Raw genomic sequence first — 21,615 nt, 5'->3', positions numbered from 1 at the left:
GATTATCTTACTCTTCATCAAAGGTGTCATAGATTAGGTATGTGCACCATGCTACGACGGTGGACTGCCTCACAAAGTTCAAGGCATCTATCAACAATTTCAATTATAGTAAAGATGTTATAAATGCACTATCAGGCCTATCTTTCAATAGCCTAGGTCACCATCTCTACAAAAGGATTCTATCTTTAAGTTGGCCCAGGGTATACTCCCTTGGGTTTATTGTATCCCAAGTCCCCAAGTCAAAAAGATGTTAAGGCTTAGTTCAGTCCATGTTTAGGGTATAGCCTTAGCCTAACCTAGTTATGTGTCCTTATTAGGCTATGGATTAGTTAGGTCTCATCCAGGCAGTTTCTGCCAGGTAGTGGTAGTTAGCCCACTAACTTATTCAAATATTCAAGTTAGCCCAACTAGCAGAACTAACTTGACTAGCAATTAGTTCTAACTTCAATTTTAGGGCCATGTGCTCATACCATAGTGTATTTCTTTAGGAGAAACCAGATTTTAGCATTTATTGGCATGGGCTGTCTATCTCAGTGAATATGTATATATATATATATATATATATATATATATATATATATATATATATATATATAGAGAGAGAGAGAGAGAGAGAGAGAGAGAGAGAGAGAGAGAGAGAGAGAGAGAGAGAGAGAGAGAGAGAGAGAACTAGATAGGATAGAAGTTATGGGAGACTTCATTGTGATGGTGTAGAGAGAGAAAGAGAGAGAGGGGGGAGTATGGTTGAATCATTGGCAATTGTCTGAATGGCATCTGGGAAGGTCTCAAAGGCATTCAAATATGCCACTACGCTATACATCCACATCCTGTGATGGTGTAGAGAGAGAAAGAGAGAGAGGGGGGGAGTATGGTTGAATCATTGGCAATTGTCTGAATGGCATCTGGGAAGGTCTCAAAGGCATTCAAATATGCCACTACGCTATACATCCACATCCTGAAGTTAAGAAAGTTACGAGAGAGAGAGAGAGAGAGAGAGAGAGAGAGAGAGAGAGAGAGAGAGAGAGAGAGAGAGAGAGAGAGAGAGAGAGAGAGAGAGAGAGAGAGAGGTTCGTACTTCTATTTAGATAGTATCTAAGAACTTTAAGGATAAGAAAACGTTTTCTTTAGTTTGGAGAGGAAAGAAGAGAACTTCCATGTCATAGGAAAACTCAAAAAACAATCCACAACAAGTCTTGAACTAAGACATGTATGTATGAGAGAGTATATTTTTTATTATCAAATATGACTTATGGGAACAAATGAGACAAACTAGGTTGAGCTCATCAATGTTGTATGGGGCATTGATCTTATATATTAATTAGCTAAAATTGTGCATGTATGTAATAAATAACTTGAGAGATTGTTGTTATAGGAGACAAGGGACCAATGTGCTATGTAGATGTACTATGAGACACTCTATTATGCTACACCCTAGTTTCTTACAATTCTCTAGGGGAGGAATTTTTCCTTACACCCTTGTTGTCTACCATTCTCAAGGGGAGGGATTTTTGGCCTACAGCCTACTGTCACCACTTTCTAGAGGAGGCACTCTTTTGTATACCTATCTATATGGGACACTTAGACTCCACTAGAAGGTCTCTTTCACATTTGATGTGCTCAAGAACAAAAGGAGAGGATTGGTAGGTTTTGTGCTAAGTCCACACCATGGAGCACTCATGTTACTTCATTGGCACTGGATCTAGATCCAAGGTATCTGCCTACTAAACTTGTCTACCACTTTTAGTTGATTCTTGCATTGAATCCACATGGTACACACACACACACACACACACACACACACACACACACACACACACACACACACACACACACACACACACACACACACACACACACACACACACACACACACACACACACACACACACACACACACACACACACACACACCCATGGAGAAGGATGCACGATCTAGAGAATATTTAAGCCGATCTTGATTGATACCATCATCTATGATGTCATCCAAAGGTCCCTCAAAAGCCTATATAAAGGCTCACTATGTACCTCCACTCTCCTTCAATAATCAATCCAATTTTTGCTTGTTATCTTTGTGTATTGAGTCTCCTAGTTGTGATTAATGTGGATGCACATGATTCTTTCACCGTCATCATGAATGCAAGCCTAATCTATCCCCCTAAAGCTATCAACTTAACAACTACATGCATACATACATTCTATGACACAATAGCAACTAGCTGAATGCCCACCAAAGGATCCAAATGAGAGTTGCCTCCTCCCCTTCTTCGACAAATTGTTTGAAGGTGACATTAAATGCCATTCAATAGATAGCAATTTATACCAATTTTAAGTGCTATTCTCGCGTAGGTGGCCATGGGTACATCTACGAGTGCAACTTCAAAGATGTTATGGAACTAGAGAGAGAGAGAGAGAGAGAGAGAGAGAGAGAGAGAGAGAGAGAGAGAGAGAGAGAGAGAGAGAGAGAGAGGAAGAAGAAGAAGAAGAAGAAGAAGAAGAGATTTGAACATTGTAGGAACAATCCCAAGAGACCTCAAATTTCTATCCGATGAGAGTTGAAGTCACAGATGCTATGGAACTATACATACATACATACATACATATATATATATATATATATATATATGTATGCATATAAATATTTATATACATACATATACATACACACACACACACACACACACACACAAAATTACATGAGATCTTTCACTTGACTCATCTATGAAATTTGACAAAAAAAGCCTGGCAGTTTAGTATGTTGGGATCCCTTCATCTACATCTCAATTAAACCTCCCATTACATGATCACACAAATAGCTATCGCAGTAAAAACAGGTGTTCGAACGCTCATCTAAAGGTAAGATACGAGTCGCCAAGACTAACCCATACTCTCGGGTGCGTGGAGTACTGTTCAAATATCCTCCTAGTGGATGACCATAACTACGATACAAGAAAATCTTATATGGTGGTAGGAATTGGGATAGCAGGGATAACCGCTCAGAAAAACCTGGCTTCAGTGAATGTTCTATGTAATAATATTGGGGCCCTAGGCCCAGAGCCTCAGTTACCATCGCCAATCTGATATTGTTCCTAAAATGTTCGCGACCCCAAAGAGTCACACGAGTCACTCAGGCCTGATAGGTCCACCATTTAGTTTGGGATACAGAGGTTCCCAATTGGGGAAATAGATGAAGTTCATAACAGAGCAAAGTTGCTCTCCGGGTAGATTCACCTGACTGATGAAGGTGAGCGGTAGCTATTGCAAAAACCAATTCTTGATTGTATGCCATAATAAGATAGTTACTCCTGAAGAGCAAATAAAGTGAAATTTTAACTGTGGTAGTGTTACTCCATACTAATACTATTGACTTGGTTATGTAAAAATGCCTTCTGTCTTTTATAGACCCACCTTATGACTTTGAGACAAAATTGGACATGATATATAAAACTGTCGGCTCTAAGTAATATAACTCACACCGTTAATATCGAGGCTTGGATCCCGTACCCTAGTGGATAGCTATATGACATAAGCTTAGTGACGTGTTCAGTTGTATGGCTAACGGGTTGTATATAATCAACTGGTGCTAGGTACATTAAGCAGGTAATGGATTTTGGACCGAGTTTTCGATCGTGTGAGCGGTTTTCTTATTGGTTGATAGGTTGTAAAATTGGACAAGGAGACTTGACCTGGTTTTTTTATTTAAACTAGCTCTGAGGTATATACATTTTTGTGTAGCGTTTATAAACTTCACTTCATTTAATATTCGTGCATACTGCTGCACGTTACCGCCTGGGTGCAAGGGTTTGAGATCTGCAGGCTCATGTAGCAGTGAAGGTGTGCGACCGGGTCTGAGCAACCGGATCATTAGCTGGGGACAATCCCTAAGAGTCTGACTATATACGCGACCTCGGGTGTTGGTAAACCTGTCCGAATCTGTGGCGTACCCTCGTCTGATAGGCTTCAACAAGTATAAAGACCTCTGAAGGTGAGTACTCATACTCACTAGCATTGAGCTGTGTTATCACCCGTGTGTGCATTCTATACTGTGTGATTAAAAAGGCTATTCACTACTGAGTGCTCAACATGCAGAAAAAGAATGGGAAGGAAATTATCGATGAGTCTTCGTCTCCTAATCTACGGGTTAACAAAAAATCCTTCTAACTCTCAAGACTGTCAAAAGATAATGAGATGCTTCGATGTAAGTGGTTTGAAATGCTGTGAAAAACCAGTAATTAGACGTTTTTAATAAGAAAACCTGTTCCGGAAAGTGATCTTTCTGGTTTATTTGGTGGAATGGAAGTGGTAATATTGGTTTGCTTCAGGACTATTGGAAGATGTGATTCTCTTTGACTAAAGGTAGAGGTTTCCGTAAAATAAAAAGGGTTATGGTAGCAATATCCAAGTTATATTATCTGGTTGTTTTGAATGTAATAAATATGGCCCTAGAGGCTAAGAAAAGCCATGTCTCTAGGAGATCTATCTGTATGCTATTGTGAGTATTGGAAGGCATTATGTCTAAAAAGATAGTGTGGGTCTGTCTTGTTCATGATGCTAATTGTTAGGATGAAGTTACTTTTGTAGGTAATTCTGCAGGGATTTGAATCGAACCAATAATTCACAAATAATCATATATATAGCTCAAAACTGGGAGCAGAAATTGTTGGATTAATTGGTAAGTCGTAAATCTAGTAGGTCGGACTACTCTGGTACACTGGCTGACCACAAACTGATTCGATCCTTAGTACAGATACCTAATTTTTTAATAGTCTAAATAGACCTTGACTGAACTGAAAACGTTTTTCTCTTGTATTGCCAAATTGGTTGACGTTCTGAAGGCGGTAAATGACATCACATACCCGAGTATGGTTGCTAATAGCTTTGTTTCTCAATTTGTTTTACCATATTACATCACAAAGGGGAAGTTTTGTGAATAGTGTGTTTTCACTAATTCAGCTTATTGAGCGATTGATTTAGTCTTGCTGTGGCTGGTATGACGAGTAATTAGACTTTTTTTTTTAATAAACCTGTTCCAGTAAATAACTGATCTTTCTGGTTTATTTGATGGAATGGGAGTGGTATTATGTGTTTGCTTCTGGACTGTTGGAAGCTGTGATCTTCTTTGACTTAAGGTATAGGTTTCCATTAAATAAAACGGATTATGGTAACAATATCCAGGCTATATTGTCTGGGTATTTTGGCTGTGATAAATTTGGCCCTAGCGGCTAAGAAAAGCCAGGTCTCTAGTAGATCTATCTGTATGGTTGTATTGAGTATTGGAAGGTATTATGACTAATAGGATAGGGTAGGTCTGTTTGGTTGATGATGCTAATCTTTAGGAAGAAGGTACTTATGAAGGTGATTCTGCAGGGATTTGAATCAAACCGTTAATTCACAAATAATAAGTTAGCTCAAAAACTATGAGCAGGAATTGTTGGATTCCTTGGTAAGTCATAACACTAGTAGGTCGGATTACTCTGGTTACACTGGCTGACCACTGACTGATGCGGTCCTTAGTACAGATACTTAAATTTTTAATAGTCTAAAGAGACTTTGACTGAACTGAAAACTTTTTTTCTGTTGTATTGCCAAATTGGTTGGTGATCTGAAGGTGCTAAATGGCATCACATACCCTATTAAGGTGGCTAATAGCTTTGTTTCTCGCTTGGTTTTACCATTTTACATCACAAGGTGGGAAGTTTAGTGAAAGGAGGGTTTTCACTGATTCAGCTTATTGACTGATTTCTTCTTGCTGTAGCTGGTATGACCTTAGGTTATGCAAAGAAGATAATCTTGACATGTTTTTTCTCGCTGCATATTCTCTCTCATATGTATATGATTTTTATTTTTTTTTGGGTACTTATGCTGACCTCAGACTGTCTCGTTCCTTAGTACACGTACCTAATCTTTTGAATAGTCTAAAGAGACTTTGACCGAACTGAAAGCTGGTTTCTGATATGTTGCCAAATCAGCTGATGCTCTGAAGGCGGTAAATGGCATCACATACCCTATTATGGTGGCAATTAGCTTTCTTTCTTGTTTCTTTCTCGCTTGTTTTTTCCATATTACATCACAAGATGGGAAGTTTAATGAATGGTTTGTTTACTAATTACTGACTCAGCTTATCGACTGAGTTTTGCTGGCTGTGGCTGGTTTGACCTTGGGTAATACAAATAAGATAAACTTTACATCCATTTACTCGCTTCGTATTCTCTCTCGTAGGTATTTGAACTTTACTTTGCCTACTATCGTGCAATATATACAACGGAAAGTTTGTAGGCGGGTTACGTTTACTTCTATTCTTTCTCGGAAGAAGTATGGGCTTGCTCTATTGACGAGGTTGTCTAGAATATTATGGTATGATATCTGGTTTATAACCAGCTTGGACAAAAATATGTCAGTCATGGCATAATGACAGAGGCAGGTTTTTTTTGGGCTTTGGTTTGAAAATTAGGTAACCAGTTGTTGGGATATCTCAGTTTTTTTAAAGGGAAATATATATATCTTTTGGAATAAGAACTGGTCCGAAAGTTTTTTTTTCTATACTTCGAATTACGAAGGAGGAGTTGTCCTTAACAGAAATCTGTCCCATGATGGCATATAGAATGTAGTTCTCACGTATCTGATTAAGGTTGTAGCTCTTTTTTCAGCTTTGATTATCTTCCTAAAAAACCTACTTAAAACTAAAAAAAAGTAAATAATTTTTTTTCAGCTGCTCTATAGGGATTTCACTTATTGGATTGGCAATGATCCAAGATTCTCTTTTTCATTAAAACATGATACAAGTTAAGAACTGTGTGTTTTTTTAAAAGTGACATGGATAACAACTGGGATGCCCAGCATCACCTGCGTACAATCATGTGCTAACAAAGTGTTTTCTTGTGGCTATGGGTGCAGGTGAGGGCTACCTTCTTTGATTAAAACATTCTGTTCTCAACTTATGGCGGATCTCTTACCATGATGCAAAATTTCCCAGACTGTGGGATTGCGGGTTCCCGCAGTGTATTCTGTTATCTTCATTACCTTGTACAAAGTTTATTTTGAACGACAAATAAATTATTGTACAAATAAAAATACAAATACATTGTATTATTCTAGAATTGTTGGTCTGTGAACAGGTAGTGTTTGTTTGCGTATATTTATAGATTTAGAACTGCTACACACACACATACATACATACATACATACATACATACATACATATATATATATATATATATATATATATATATATATATATATATAGATAGAGAGAGAGAGAGAGAGAGAGAGAGAGAGAGGTGGCACAAAACTATCTATACTCATGGAAATGGTGGAATGAGGACCTGGTGTGTGTGTGTGTGTGTGTGTGTGTGTAGTATTGAGATGCGTATGAGACTAGTGTGCGTGTATGTGAGTCCAAGTGTGAGCATGACTATCATAAAATCTAATATCTAACCAACCCAAATGATTTTCTCATATTAAACTGATCATTTAATGTGGGAGAATAAACTGGAACAAGGGTTAAGATATAGAAATGTGCTTATAGATGTCTCTCAACACGGGGCCAATGGTAAAGGGGCCCAAATGAGAGATGGTCTATCAAAAGAGCAAGGCTAATGAATGGAGCATAAGACCTTAGGGTTAGCTTCATTGAAGACCTCCAATTGTTAGTGTAAAAGTCCTTTCACCTTAGGTAAGCTATGGCTAAGCTTGTGGTGGGAACCCGGCCCAAGCTTGAGGTGCTTGAGGTGGGAACCCGGCCCAAGCTTAAGATACTTGAGGTGCTTGATGATTGAGATGCTTGAGGTGCTTGACATGCTTGAGATGCTAGGGTTGTACTTGAGGTGAGAACCCATCCCAAGCTTAAAGTGTTTAAGGGCCAAGCTTGTAGTGGGAACTGGGCTTAAGCTCGAGGGGCTTGAGGTGTCAAAAGTCAAATATCCAATTCCTACAAGGAGGGGGTGAGCCCTACATGAGGGGGGATGAGAGAGAACACCCACACACTCACACAAGGCATACTTGATACAAAGAAATCATAAGGGACACTTGTCAAGTTTCTCCTCATGTTGTTGTCATGGTATTCCTGAAGCCTATTGGTTGGCCACCCAAGGGGTCCAATGATAATTTAGGAGATTTAATTAATTGCCTTTGCATTTATCAAGTCCTCTCTTTCAAAGGTGAAGGTGGACACTTTTGTCCCAAGGCTACCCTTTTTTCTTGTAATGCCTCCTGATTATGATTGGCTAGGCCTGGAGGGGTCCAATAAGCTTCAAGCATGAGCTACAAGGGGGGGGGTCGACCAAATCAAGCTAGGGGGTTTCTTAGGAGGTATACTCTTCCACACACACTCTCATTATGCATTGTGCAAAGTGCAAGAGCTCCCTCTCCTTCTCCAACCAAGAAGAGGTTGATAGCCTACACCAACACTCTTGGCTATGAAGTGAAAATAAGACTAAGAGCCATGCTTCAATGCTTAAGCTTGCCATCTTCTCCATCTTCATTACTATTTTATTATGTATGCTAACAAGAAGAGTTATAATAAGTGAGGAACTAATTCTTTCTCCTATGAAATGTTTCTTCTTTCTCTTTCTTCTTTCTCTTTCCTACCCTCATTCCCTGCTAGCTCTCTCCACCTTCGAAGGTGTTTGAGGTCTTGGGACTGAGGCTTGGGATAGTTAAAGCTTTCTTCAAAGTTTATGTTATGCTTGTGATGCATGAATCTTTCCATCTTCATTGCATCACCTAGCTCATAAGGAACACAAAGATCATATTGTAACAAGTCTCTCTTGATGGGAGAAATCATAATACAAATGCCTATTGGAGGGGGGACCGGCTCCAAATCCGGTCCTCAAATGTTGTCATGTTCTCTAAATTCTCTCTCTTGCAAAAGTATTGTTCATGCCAAGTTAACTATTGCTATGATTATGTTGCTATATTCATTTATGTTCACCCGCTATGCTCACAAAGTAATTTCTTAAAAGTATTCTCACTAATTTCCACTACTCTCAAGTTAATAGGCCAATTCCATTACATTGGTATCAGAGCAATTGGTTTCTCTTTTCTTGCTTAAGAAGAGAGGTCCTTAAGTAGCCTATAAATGGTTGATGCTGTTAATTATATTAGGGTAAGTGGAATTGGGATCTATTATCGGTTTTGTTGAGCCCACAATGTGGGATATGGTGCACACCTCAGGAGATTTGGACTTAATAATGGAGTCTTTTTAGACTTGCCTACAACTTTACCATTATTGAGCCATAAGAAGTCCAAAAGGAGCTAGCCCTCAGCAACTCTGCTATGTTAGACTTACTCCACTACTCTCTATAATTAACCACTTCGAGCCGTGGGTGTAGATACTTAAGAGCCGATTTTCAAAGGCTAAGAGGAGTGGCAACTAAGGTTTTGAATCGCCAAAGCATACATTAAGTACATACATAAACTTTTGTTAACATGGCTAACAATATCCAAGAGAGTAGAATGAACATTCATAGCTTTGATTTTGCACATGAAGGTGCTAATGATGATGCCCCCATGTTTGTGAATTATCTCGTAGCTAGGTTGCAACAAGCTATGGGCAACCCTGTTTTGCAAGTTGAAGTTACTCAACAACTTTGCACTTATGGGATTTCCCTTCCTCTCCAAGAGGGGAGAGAGCTTAGGAGGCCTCTTGAAGAGACCCCCAAAAGAAGACTCTCTCTCATACGAGAGGAGGAATCCAAAGAGTAAGAAAGCAATGAAAGTTTAAGTTCCTCTGAAGATGTGGCTCTACAAAGATGGCGGTCTAGACGATCGCCCACTCCTCCCAAGAGGAAAAGATCAACACACAGTCCTTTTCCTCGTCACTCCGAAAGGGAAGCAAGGAAAAAATTTAAGAAAAGGGCAAGATAGAGGTCACCCTCTTCTCCTTCTTCTTCACCTTCCTCCTCTTCCGACGAAATCTATAGCTATTCTCCTAGAGAATACAAGAGGGGAGGACATCGCAAATCATATCCTGCATAGCGAAGTTCATAAAAGCTAAAGAAGTTCAAGGAGGAGGAAAGAGTATCTCTTTTCTCACCTATGATGGCACCTTTGGTGCTACCAACAAAGTGTTGGCATTCATCCAACAATTTGATGTGGCTTTTGAAGACCAGAGCTTCACAGAGTCCTCCAAGTTGCGCCATGTAGCTAGGCACTTTCATAAATCAGCTCGTCAATGGTGGGCTAGCCTTCGTGGCAACAGTGAAGCCCCAAAGACATGGAAAAATCTACGAGTTTCCATCATGAAGCAATTCCTTGCAAGCGATGCAAAGTACAAAGTGCTTACCGAATGGTGGAGCTTGAATCTTCTCTGTCATGAGTCTATCCACAAGTATGTAGACAAGTTTTGGGATTTACATCTCAAGACTACTGTCTTTCAAAATATAGACTTTGCCGAGCAAAGGAAAAAATTTTGTGCGAGATTACCCGAAGAGATGGCCAAATATATCAACTCTCAACGGCCTAGTTCTATCAGCGAAGTAATCCATCACATCATGGTAGCTTCACGCATCAATTTCCATCAAGGGGCTAGAAGGAATGTCAAGCCCATGGAAAACAAAGACAAAAATGATGCAAAGGGGAAAACCAATGCTCAAAATTTTTCCCAAGGTACTTCCAACAATAACAAAAACAATCGGTCCAAGGAGAAGGGAGTTTACAAAGGCAAAAACAAACTCTCTCCTGAAGAGCTTGAAGATTTTCACAAGGACCATAAGTGTTTCAAGTGTGGGACATGGCTATCGTTCTTGCCCCAAAAAGAGTGCTCATAGTGAGAATCCTAGGGCTTCCACCATCGAAGCTCCAAAAGAGGATGCTCATTGCAAAGGATAATCACTTTCCTATGCCTGGGGAAGGTAAGAAAGCATGGTGCATTCATCTTGTTTGACCCTGGCTCTACTCACAACTTCATATCTATGGAGTTGGCCACCAAGTTGGGCATTCAAGCTTTCGAGATGGGAGATATGGTAATGGCTGACACAGCCTTCAAGGGACAACAAGCCTGCGTTACTCCCTTGATTGGGAAGTTGAGGCTTCATGTCCAAAGCTATGTCGACAAAGAAGACTTTTTCATCTCTCTTCTCCAACATGAGGATGCTATCCTAGGGGCGCCATGGTTTGATCGCATGGTTGCCAATATGACGTTCCCTGAAAGGAGAATCTACTTCACCTACAGGGGAAAGAACATGTATATAGATGCTAGTGAGCATGTTTTCACCATTCCACTTGTAAATTCTCCCGCTTTTGATAAATCAATGAAGAGCTCAGTTTTTACGTACATGATTTTTGTCAAAGAGTCTCTAAAAGATCCTCATGTTTCATCAAATGTAAATGGTAGGAATCAAGAAGAGTTAGATTTGTCTAATTTTCTAAAAGCATTCCAAGATGTGTTCATCGATGATATCCCTCCAAAACGAGGGGATGATGACCATTGCATTGAGCTCCTTCCAGGAAGCTGACCACCTAACAAGCCTCCTTATAGAGTCTCACAAGCTCAACAAGAAGAGATCATGAGGCAAATACAAGAATTGGTGGACAAAGGGATGATGAGGCCTAGTTCCTCTCCCGAGTTAGGTCTTTGTGCGAGCTTTGGAGCGAGCTTTTTTTTTTTTTGGCCGCCTTCCCTAGCTCTCCTTCCTCCTATTGTCGCCCATGTGCCTCCTCCCCTCCACTTGCTTCTCCTCCTCAACCTCCTCCTCCAACATCCTCCTCCCCTCCACCTTCTTCCTCCATCTCCTTCTCTAGCCGCCATCCTCTTCCTCCTTACTCATCCCTCTCTATCTCTTTTCTCTCTCTGTCTCTTCCCCCCCCCCCCCCCCCCCCCCCCCCTCTCTCCTCTCTCTCTCTCTCTCCTCTCTCTCTCTCTCTCTCTCTCTCTCTCTTTCCTCTCTCTCTCTCTCTCTCTCTCTCTCTCTCTCTCTCTCTCTCTCTCTCTCTCTCCCTCCCCTCTCTCTCTTTCTCTCTCTCTCTCTCTCTCTCTCTCTCTCTCTCTCTCTCTCTCTCTCTCTCTCTCTCCTCTCCCTTACCGTCTCTCTTCTCCTCTACCCCACCAATCCCTACCCCTCCCCCCACATTGCGATGTGGTTTTTTATCTAATTGAACCAAAAAGAAAGCAATTACTCTAACTTGGGTGCATGTTCACGCTATCGCATACTAAAATCATTTAGGCTACAATATTCACATTCTCTCTCTCTCTCTCTCTCTCTCTCAGTCTGCCTCATGTGTCCTCTCTCTCTCTCTCTCTCTCTCTCTCTCTCTCTCCTCAATCTGCCGCAATGTGTCCCCCCCCCCCCCTCTCTCTCTCTCTCTCTCTCTCTCTCTCTCTACATGCTCTTACTTCTTGAGTCCGGATCGCTTCCCATTGAGGTCTTGGGCATGCAAAGGGTTGTGGAGTACATGCGTAAGACACAACGTAGCCCTTTGCATCGACTTCCTAGAATCGCATATGAAGCAAGTCAAAAGGTTCAAAAGACATGCAAGAGAAAAATACTAAGTTCGGGGTGGATGCTTGACATCAAGAAATGGTTTGGAAAATGGGATGCATGTCACTTGGTCAAGGATGCGTCGATCGACTCCCAAGTTAATGACGCCTTCTTACAATGCCAATGTATCACAGCTTGGGAGAATCCGGAGGTTCTCGCTTCAGCCATTACACCACACACGTTGCCCCAAACTACAAATCTCTCTTCTTCTCCGAACGTGGTAACCGAACCCATCCCTACATCCTTGAGCCCATCCCGTGGAGTGCGATCTGCACCATTGCCTCCATTCATCTTAGCTCCCATTCTCTACGCTGTGAGACAGAACATTGGGGCACTGGCGAGGAGTGTCATCGACTTTGCACCTTATGCCCTCGTCAAGTGCGAGAGAGTGAGTACCACACACTACTTGAGTGCTCAGATTTTGACCACATTAGGTCCTCTTTCCCCATATATTCAGCCATGAGCTCTCCCTACATACCTTCCTCTCCCAACCACGATGTGGGCTCTCTATTGTGACGCTCATTTTAGTCATTTTTGAGCATCGAGAGTCACTTATGACCTCCACTCACACCACGTGACATGTTCATTTGGTCCCATAGGTCATATTTGACCTCCGAGGATGATAATAAAACTATCTATCTATCTATCTATCTCTCTCTCTCTCCTCCTCCTCAGACCTTCTCTCTTCTCCTTTTCCACACTATTCCGCATACCGCCCCCCACATTGCAATATGTTTCTCTAACCCCTACACCCCCCCCTCTCTCTCTCTCTCTCCATCTCTCCATCTGCTACTTCCCTCTCTATTCTCCTCTACCCCACCAATCCCTACCCCTCCCCCCACATTGCTAGTGTGGTTTTTTATCCAATTTAACAAAAAAGAAAACAATTACTCTGACCTGGGTGCATGTTCACGCTATCGCATGCTAAAATCATTTAGGCTATTATATTTGCACTCTCTCTCTCTCTCTCTCTCTCTCTCTCTCTCTCTCTCTCTCTCTCTCTCTCTCTCTCTCTCTCTCAATCTACCTCATGTGGTCTCTCTCTCCCTCTCTCCCACTAAACCGTGCTTGCGCTCTCTCTCTCTCTCTCACACTCTTTCTCTCTCTCTCTCTCTCTCTCTCTCTCTCTCTCTCTCTCTCTCTCTTCTGTACATATCTAAAACCAAATAGATTGAAACAAACATAGAGAGTGGATAGTAATAAATGACCCAAATTACTGTATTTATTTGATGACGTTAACAGCTAAACATTGCTGTGTACACAATTATCTTGGTCCCTCATCACATGTACATATCTAAATCCAAATAGATTAAAACAAAGACACAAAGAGGAGACTAAAAAATGACCCAAATATTTTTATTTATTTGATGACGTTGAGTTACAATATAGCAGCTAAACATTGTTGTGTACACAATGTTCTTAGTTCCCTCATCACATTTTAGGATGTGCCATGACTGCATCTCCTCCAAGACCATGTGTCGCCTCCATTGTGTGCTCAACTTCCCCACCATGCACTGTAGAAACTACAATCAAATTTTGTTTAGGGACAATGCTCTTAGCAAAAACTACATTAATACTAAAAGTTTACTAAGAAGTCGAAGAAGACAGTATTTGAAACCAATTACCTTTTAAATGAATCCTATGACACACATTGCGTACCCTGTTTGAAAGGCGTGTTCTTGATATAATCCGTTGCTAACTCAGGATATGCATGAAGACCTTCTAGATATGGGAGTAAATTCATGAGGAGCACATTGTCGTTGCTCTCTCCATCATAACTCCTTACTGTGACAAGCGTATGTGGTGGGTTTTCAATTGCCTTCTCAGGATTGTCATCTACTAGAATGGTGTCCAGAGGGTCCTTGATGTATGAGGCTACCAATTCATATCTAAAGTTCTTCACAAACACCAAATTGAATTTTGGATGCTTGCCTTCGTAGTGCCTCTCTTCACAGTGTCCTTGATGCAGACAAAACTTGAAAAATGTCTCACCATACCCAGCCTCTTTATATTTACTCTTAATTAAATCGATAATGGGGGTCAGATTTTGCTCTTGCATGGAGCTCCAAACCCCTACATGGAATAGCTTAAACACCACCCTCAACAATAGCAATATCCCTGGTCGCAATGACAAACCCATTTGCCCTACATTTAGAATATTTGCAGCGTGGGAAGGAGCACTTTCCCACTGCCACCGTTAACATCGAACACTATGAGTTTCCTTTTCGCATGGCAAGAAGGAAGTGTGCCTGTGCCTTCACAACGATCAATTACCAAATGGATCTTACTTAGCATCATATTAGGAGGGATACATAATTCAGTCTTTCACACTACTCGAGGAAGAAAGACACTTACCATTACATAGATGTTGCAATTCTTCCATTGACTCTTGTCGATCTAGCAATAGTACATGTCGACCCATTTGTAGCCTCGAACGTGCCAGAAGACCGCAACCAGCATACATTTGTAATACTACATTACCCTCCTCTGTATAGAAAGAGAGTAGCTTCTCGTGTAAAGTTGGACTTCTCTCCATGCCCACTGAAGAGATATCATCATTCTAAATGCATGTCTGGAAATTTAGATAAGAAAATACAATGGAGGTGAACTTGTTGAAAACTCACTGTATACCTCGCCAAGGACAGCCATCCGTTTTGAGTTGCCAATGACTGGCGTTGTAGTAATCAAAGATAACGTCTGAATCAGGATTTCAATTCAATTTGTAGGCACCAATTTTGCGGAATACAACAATTTCCAAGCATCGCGTCTGTGGGACTTAAGACTCATAATGAGGACACACTCTATCACACACTAATTTTCCAAAGCAAGCAAGTAGTTTTACCTACCGTAACACCACCATGGAGGCTGAATGGAGTAGCACACAGGACAATAGTTGTATGGTCAAGATAGTACCCATTTCAATTTTCTAGGCTTGATAATGCCCATCCATGTTCTCGAAGACATATCAATTCCCTTCTCATCAAGATACTCCCTGGCAATACCAAAAATCTTTTGGATTTGATTGATTTTGAAATGGTTCCATTTGGGGATATTGGGTAATGTTATCTTGACGAAGCTTGTGTTGGTTGGTAGATGAAAAAATATTGCATCGCAACCTGCATTTGTTGTCCTGCCTCGCACCCGAAAGCTTTGTCTAGCTACTATAGCAATTTTGTGAGTAGGGCACCTACATCTCCCTTGCCCGTATCGTCAGTTGCTCCCATAGGATCAACAGCTAAAACTGCAGAATCTGATTTTAAAGAATGAACATCGAGTTAGTAAGGTGAGACAATAATACCAGAAGTACCTCAGGTTGTGAGCATACCAGAGCTATGTGCCATTGAATTCTGTGCTTCATTGTGAGGTGAAGTGTTGCATTGCACCATGACATCTGGATATAACAAATAGGTAAGTGAATGTATTTTAAATACTTTAAGATATCTTCTCTTTGTTGCTACACACTTGCTCACCTCCAACAAGAAGAGCAGGCTCTCCGCGGTGACCAGTCTCTGCTACAGTAGACAATCCTGTTGAAACTTTGGTTATTGTGCCATTCGCATCATTTGTATCCACCCACTACAATAAATACATTGCTTACTGCACAACACATACCACAATCAATCATTCCATACTTACGAGGTAGACCGATAATTTTTGTCATTTCCTTAAAGCCTATGGCATCCTGCAATCCTTCACTTTCAGTGGTCGCCTGGCGGTGTAAATGAGCAGGCCCTATATTAATTCCAATCTCTGTGCACTGTCGTTGTGCCTGCTCATGTGCCTCGTCATGCGAAGGAAGAACATGAGGCTCTGAAGTGGTATGAGATGCTGGTGGCGCTTGTTCAGGCTCTAGGAAATGAATATGAGCTTCTGATGGCAATGGTTCTTATTGTTGTTGGGGAGGTATTGATGAGTATTTGGATGGTTCAAATTCTTGATGTGTTGTGGAACTATTATGAGCTTGAATGATCCCATGTATACCCGCAGATTCCATGGGTACATGGGTTTGAAGATGAGGTGACTTGATTAATGTGCCTTGGTTCTCTAGGCTTCTTGGTGGCTTCCATGGCGACAAGGGTCTCGGTGTTAATAGGTTCTCTCCCATTGATTGTGTGTCTCCCTCTTGACCTGCTTTAGGACTTGATGTACTAACCTTGTTTAGAGGCATCGGAGTATCTCTGTCCATTTCTTGACCTTTATCCTTCTTCGCACTACTCCCCTGTGGAGAGCATATAAATTACACGAATACTATTAGTTCAACCTTTCCATTCAAGCAACAACAAGGGTGTGCGAAAACTTGCCTGGGTAGATTGTGGGGCTCTTGTAGGTTTAGCAGTTGGAGAAGGTGGCACATCACTTTCGTCTTCATCACCCTCAAACTCCGAAGGACATTCACCGTCGCTGCGCCTTGGTTCACGATCCTCCTCCTCCTCCTCTTCGTTATCTGTCTCCTCAGTCACAACATCTTTTCCTTTTAGGGAACGTAGGTTCTTACCCTGGCAAAATTAATTTCACGGGTTGCAGTTAAATCCTCACATGACTTGAAAATAGTTTAACTATGTTTTTGTATGCTTTTACCTCTTCTTGCTATCTTTTAACTCTGCCGGTCTCTGCCTCCTTGAGCTGCTCCAGCTCGTTGGGGGGGAATGTGTCCTTCGCAAAGTCAATGAAAAGAGGACACTCAACATAAATCTTTTTGGGCCACAATGCTGCGCATCGTATACATGCATGCACTGTGCTTCACATTGAGCCACTCTTTTGTAACTGGAACTTTATCTGTCCAACCCATGTTCTGCACCCATCTGGTATATGTTTGCCAAAATATACTTATTGTTACCCACTCAAACTTTTTGGGATTTAGGAATCAATTAGGACAAGATTACATACCTGTAAAATGCTCGTTTGGTGGCCATGTTAGTACCCTCCTTCTGTTTGTGCTTGTTAGCTTTGAGTCCACCTTTCAATCTCGCGCACTCCACTTCATACAATGTGCCACTGTACCTCGATTTCCACTCCCTTATAATTGTCACTAGGGTGTTTTTTTCAGGGAGGCGGCACGATTTCTTCAGCAAAGCATACTGTCTCGTAGCCTCGTTCACAAGTCGATTCCACCATGTCTCTCAACGTAAACAAGTGCGAAATACGAAGTGGTCGTCTACATTATTACATAACTACGTTATTTAATACTATACTCTTTTTTTTTTTGAAACATTTATCGCAAAATGACCTTACTTAGCGCTGATTTTAGGCTTGGATATAATGTGGTTGGGTCATCGCTAACCAAGGCCCTTAGCACATTGCTACGATGATCGACTGGTAGATCGGCACATGCAAGACTGTATATTCGATCATCTGTCAACCACTTTGGTCTCCTACTCTAGTCTATGTCCATAAGCAATCTAGAAATAAATGTTAAAATTTTTTAAGTAACACGTGAATGTAAACTTAACTTCGTTTGAAAGAAATCCCTATTAGTCTTACCTCCACCACTCTTCTCCTAAGTTAGGATCCACAATTGCGGATGCCCGTTGCGTATTTTTTTGGGTTTTCTTGTTAGCCTTATAGAATGTGTTATGGTAATGGAACTCCTCCGTTGAGAGCTCATTTTGCTTATTACTCACAGATTGCAAAGCCTTTGTATACTTTGCCTGAATCGTGACATTAGTTCATTCTTTGTTTGATCCACTACATTGTCATGGTGAGAATAACCTAAAGGACAATGAAAATTACCGGATATAGAAGTTGGGATAGCACGATAAGAGGAACCTTGTACTAGCGTCTTCGCAATCCCCCACACTTATTCATTTCAACATCTAATTCTCATTGCAACCATCCTGGAACATCTTCCTCCAAACCCTTAAGCAATGTATCCATGTTGGCTGTGCCCATTGCTCTTACCATACATAGCATATCTATGAAGGAAGTTTTTACGTAGCCTTTGTCATTAATGCTGTGGCAACAAAACTTACACCATTAAAAGACTAGGAAGTGATAATCATGCTATAGCTAAGCTTATCGAATTGACTAGGAAGCAATACTCATGCTATGGCTAAGCTAATCGATTTGACTAGGATGCGTTAATTATGTTATAGCTAAGCTTACCGATTCAAGCGTGCCACCACAGTGAGAACTTCTCCCTCGTTCTCTTTAGTGACCTTAACCATGCAGGCTTCCACACAGCAATGGTATTTAGGCTCCTCTTTGTGAACTGCAGAGCAAAATTATCTTGCATAGTTTCACAAAATTTATCTCATCTTGATATTGAGTCAGGAAACAAAAGTGTATAAAGTAATCTACCTATATCAATTTGTGCATTCCATGGCCGAAGACGGTGATTCCCATCCCATGTGTACAACATTTTTCCTTTCACGCCCCCACCCCCGGAGTTATGCAATTGTTTCTCAAAATCCTTATTATAAGTTGCATCCAGATTGGATCCCAGGTTTTCCGAATAGCATGACTAACTTCTACTGCATCTAGATCTGGAGTCCTTATTAAAAGCATGAACCTAGCACGATGTGGAACATATCCATTTCCAAAGAACTCCAACACTAGATTGTGCACACGATCTTGCACTGGCCGTACCACTGGATGTGGTAACAATGGCACAATGGCACTAGTGGCAGTGATACTTTGCGATTATCCTATATAACCGTACTTGAATAGCTTTCAATCTTGTAGTTTGTGTCAGGAATGTTAGATGAGCATACCATTTTAGAAATTACCAACCTGAAGGCGGTGCAAAGTGTCGTCAAGAAAATCCCATTTCAGGGTGGATTTCTCGGTAATAGTAAAAAGATCGTGATCTTCATCCCCCGCATCCTCTCTTTCATCATCTTCTTCACTTGAGTAGTTCGTAATAGGGAACTGGTCCTTTGATGGTGCTGGTACCTCGGATTGTGTAGTGCCCTCTGCATTGGCTTTCACTGGCTTCTGCACTACTTTCGCTTTGGTGACATCTTTCTTTGTGCTAGCACCTTCCTTTTTCAGAGGAATTCTACGCTTGTTCTTTGGGGGCTCCCAGCTAGGGTCCTCTTCTTTCTGTGCTTGTGTGACCCGCTTGCTTTCAATGACTTCACTTCCTTGATCTGCACTTCTTTTCTTAACACCCGTCGACTACTTGGCCATAGGCAAATAATTATTAGCCTAGGTTACTGGCAGACAACGATTAATTTCATGAGTAAATAGTGCAATAAACTCCAGTGGCTTACCTCTGCAACAAGATTCTTTGGAGGAGGCTTTGAAACGCTTGGTTTGGGCATAGCACCCGATGCTATGCTAGTGGCTCTTGGAGCGACAGGTACTGAACCTTTGCCTCCAGAGGATACATTTCGTTGTCCTTTTGCCTGGACACAAAATGTTTGATGTTGCTTGCAAAAGAGAGCATGTAAGACTGAATAAAATTAAGAGGTCTCAATACCAATTCTCTTATCGGCCACGCCACAACTGTACCCACTGCTGCACCTAAGGTGCACACATCATCGTCAATGGTGGAACATGTGGCAACATGAGACCGGAAGCTGATGCCGATTGGACGGCTACTCCCAATATGCCTCTAGGAAACTCTCTTCCATGTAGCTTTTCGTGGGGTAGAGACTGTATCATAATTCCTTTCCCAACTTCCTTGCCCTTGCTTAAGAGCACCACGTGCTCATTCTTGCTAAAAGACAATTTTTTTGTAGCCATGTGTTTTCCGCAAGATATTGAAATGAAATCAATAAATATCAATACTATTACACACTACTTCCCCCAGGTTGTGATGTTCTTCTTGATATTCACATAAGTTTCATTTTCACAGATGAAATCCTTGCGGGGGGGGAGAGAGAGAGAGAGAGAGAGAGAGAGAGAGAGAGAGAGAGAGAGAGAGAGAGAGAGAGAGAGAGAGAGATCATGGATAGCTACATTCTAAACATCAATTGTCATCAATGCACAAATGCTATGAAGATGGTAAGCTGTATATTAACTATACTAGATTGCATGTGAATATGAATCTCAACAAAATAGAATGCTTCGGCATTTGTTCAAAGGATTGACCTGTACAGCCGAATGTGGTTGAATGTCCTCTAGATTTTGTTTTCTCCAATACAGCAACACCTTCAACAAAGTAACGTGGGTTTTGTTTAGTCTTACATCAACATAGAGAGAGAGAGAGAGAGAGAGAGAGAGAGAGAGAGAGAGAGAGAGAGAGAGAGAGAGAGAGAGAGAGAGAGAGAGAGAGAGAGAGAGATAGTTCTATTATCATCCTTGGAGGTCAAATATGACTTATGGGACCAAATGAACATGTCACGTGGTGTGAGTGGAGGTCATAAGTGACTCTCGATGCTCAAAAATAGCTGAAATGAGTGTCACAATAGAGAGTCCACATCGTGGTTGGGAGAGGAAGGTATGTAGAGAGAACTCATGGCTGAATATATGGAGAAAAGAGGACCTAATGTGGTCAAAATCTGAGTACTCAAGTAGTGTGTGGTACTCTCTCTCTCTCACACTTGACGAGGGCATGAGGTGCAAAGTTGATGACACTCCTCGCCAGTGTCCCAACGTCCTGTCTTGCAGCATAGAGAATGGGAGCTAAGACAAATGGAGGCAATGGTGCGGATCGCACTCAACGGGATGGGCTCAAGGATGTAGAGAGAGAGAGAGAGAGAGAGAGAGAGAGAGAGAGAGAGAGAGAGAGAGAGAGAGAGAGAGAGAGAGAGAGAGAGAGAGAGAGAGAGAGATGGAGAGAGGGAGAGAGAAAAGGAGAGGGAGAGGGAGGATGGCCAACAGAGAGGACAGGGATGGAGATAGAGGACTAGGAGGAGAGGTGAGGGAAAACAAGAGGAAGAAAGAAAATTGGTGGGAGGGATACAGGAGGAGGGAAGAGGAGAGAGGCGGAGAGGATGAGGGATAGAGAGATGATAGCTAAGAGGTGAGGAGATGGTGAGAAGGAAGGGGGTAGAGAGGTAGGAGGATGGGATGAGGTGGTAGAGAGGGAGGAGGAAAAAAAAGGGAGGACCATACCTGTCTAGAGCAACAACATAAAATGGTCCTCTCAATCTTTACTCATCTTTTTGTACTGTAGAGAGGGGAGAGAGAGACACACAAATAAAACACACACACAGACACACAATAAAGGCGAACATGCTTTGCTGCAAATTCAAAC

General features: G+C 41.5%; 1 pseudogene; it reads right to left on the bottom strand.

Annotated features, from left to right (window-relative positions):
• Positions 1-13,904: 13,904 nt before the first annotated feature.
• Positions 13,905-19,982, bottom strand: LOC147422646 (uncharacterized; annotated as a pseudogene).
• Between the last annotated feature and the right edge of the window lie 1,633 nt (positions 19,983-21,615).

The sequence above is a fragment of the Adiantum capillus-veneris genome, chromosome 27, assembly GCF_014529385.1.
Source record: "Adiantum capillus-veneris isolate H3 chromosome 27, ASM1452938v2, whole genome shotgun sequence".
NCBI lineage: Eukaryota > Viridiplantae > Streptophyta > Polypodiopsida > Polypodiales > Pteridaceae > Adiantum > Adiantum capillus-veneris.
Note: the sequence above shows the minus strand (reverse complement) of the source record. Positions and strands in the feature narration are given on the sequence as shown.